Source organism: Caenorhabditis briggsae (assembly GCF_000004555.2).
Source record: "Caenorhabditis briggsae complete genome, chrIII, whole genome shotgun sequence".
In the NCBI taxonomy this organism is placed as follows: Eukaryota; Metazoa; Nematoda; class Chromadorea; order Rhabditida; family Rhabditidae; genus Caenorhabditis; species Caenorhabditis briggsae.
The window spans coordinates 3,436,054-3,438,356 of record NC_013490.2 but is presented as its reverse complement, the minus strand read 5'-3'; positions in this window follow the sequence as shown (position 1 = coordinate 3,438,356).

Genomic DNA, 2,303 nt, shown 5'->3' with positions numbered 1-2,303 from the left:
TCAAAAATCAAAACTTTTTGCTTTTTGGAATCTAGAGATTTCAGAAGGGTAGAATTACAGAATTTAGGATATTTCAAAGTTTTAGGTTGTTCCTCTGGAAATTCATATTGTTTTGTTTTTCTTTCAAAATTTAATTTCCTCAACAACTGAAAAAAAAATAACTTTCTCAAACAACGTTTTTCCAGGAAATTGAACTGAACATCTAATTAAACAACACACACAAAATGGAAGAACCGACTAAGAAAGGTGAGTCAATTTCAAAAAAAAGTCTCAAAACTCAATTTACTTTTCTAGGAACAAAACTTTTTTTTTGATTTCCATAGTTTTTCCACTAATTTAAAGGTGGGGGGACATGAAAAAAATAATGTTCTCGAAATTTCGTTTAAATATGCCTCTCGAGGAGTTGAACTTGTGGGACGAGGATTGAGGGTGCGGCGCCGCTACCGACTGAGCTACACGGGCAAAGAGAAAGCGGTCGCCCGATTGCATACATAAAGACGAGGACGACAGCTGTACGCAGAGTGACATTAAGCGTTGTACACCGTCACGGTAGAATGCATACTCTGGCCCCAAAAATCCCCCGTAAAATCTCCTGTCCCCCCACCTTTAAAGTTTGAAATTGATGAATTTCTGAAATCATAGATTTTTAAATTTTTTTTCGGAATTTCTGTCATTGTTTCCAAACTTACAAGTTTTTTTTCTCAAAAATAGGAATTTCTTGAAATTGCTCACTTTTTTCAAAAATTCTGAACTTTTCTGAACTTTTGAAACAAAAACTTTTCGAAAATTTCCGGATTCCAAAATTTCGAGGAATCAGAATCTAAGAATTTTTGAATTTCTGAAAGTTGTTCTAAATTTTGGGAATTCTCGGATTTTGAAATTTTATAAACTTCTTTGATTTTCGAAAAAAAATTTTTGAAAATTCGAAAATGACCTAGTTTTTTCTAGGTCACGACCTAATTTTTTTATAGGTCATGACTCCTGAATATATTAAAATTTCGGAATTTCAAAAGCCAGAGTTATCGAACTTCTGAATTTCTGGCTTTCGGATTTCGGAATTTTCGGATTTTGAATTTCATTAAAATTCCCATTTTTTGTCCCCGGACACCCTAATAAATCTCCCTCAAATCCCTCTCATTCATTCTTCGTTTTTCTCGGAATGTTTTCTTTTTTTTTCCTCTTCTCCTCTTTTTTTTTCTCCATACACTTCTCCATGGCTTCACCCCCATCTTCTTCTTCCTTTTTTTTCGCCTTTGCTCCAAAAAAAGTTTCGTGTCTGCGTCTCTCACTCTCTCGCCTTATCTACACCCTCTTTTTTCTCCTTTTTTGTGCTCAAAAAGGAGCAGAAAATGTGTGCTTTTCTCGTATTTTTTTCTTTATTTACTCAGAAAAAAATGTATTAATTTATAAGATAAAAAAGAGGAAAATCCTATTTTAAGAATTGATCTATTTAAAAATCGTGTTCTTATCTCTAATATTTCTATAGGAAGTCTTAAAGGTGGGGGGACATGAAAAAAATAATGTTCTCGAAATTCCGTTCAAAGATGCCCCTCGAGGAGTTGAACTTGTGAGGGCGATGATTGAGAGTGCGGCGCCGCTACCGACTGAGCCACGCGGGCAAAGAGAAAGCGCACGCCCGATTGCATACATAAAGGCGAGGACGACAGCTGTACGCAGAGTGACATTAAGCGTTGTACACCGTCACGGTAGAATGCATACTCTAGCTACAAAAAAACTACGAAAAATCTCCTGTCCCCCCACCTTTAACATTATGATTTTAAAATTTGAAATTTCTAAACTTCTTTCTTTTTTTTTAAATTCGTTTTGAACTCCCCAATTTCTTAGGATTTCTAAATTTTGATTTGAAATTCTGAGGTTTTCAGATTTTCATAATTTTAAAGGTGGTGTACGGTGAAATTTTTTATTGCATCAAAATGTGCAGAAATGCATGTAGATTGACATAAAAATAAAGAAAAAATTCAAAAAAAATTCCTTCATCGAGAAAAACGCATCGAAAAATACGCTGAAAGCCCTTAGGGACGAGATTTTTTCTAGGCCGCCCGGTGAGTAAAAGCGCGCGAATTCAAACTTTTGGGATCCTCTAGAGTCGACCTGCAGGCATGCAAGCTTGGCACTGGCCGTCGTTTTACAACGTCGTGACTGGGAAAACCCTGGCGTTACCCAACTTAATCGCCTTGCAGCACATCCCCCTTTCGCCAGCTGGCGTAATAGCGAAGAGGCCCGCACCGATCGCCCTTCCCAACAGTTGCGCAGCCTGAATGGCGAATGGCGCCTGATGCGGT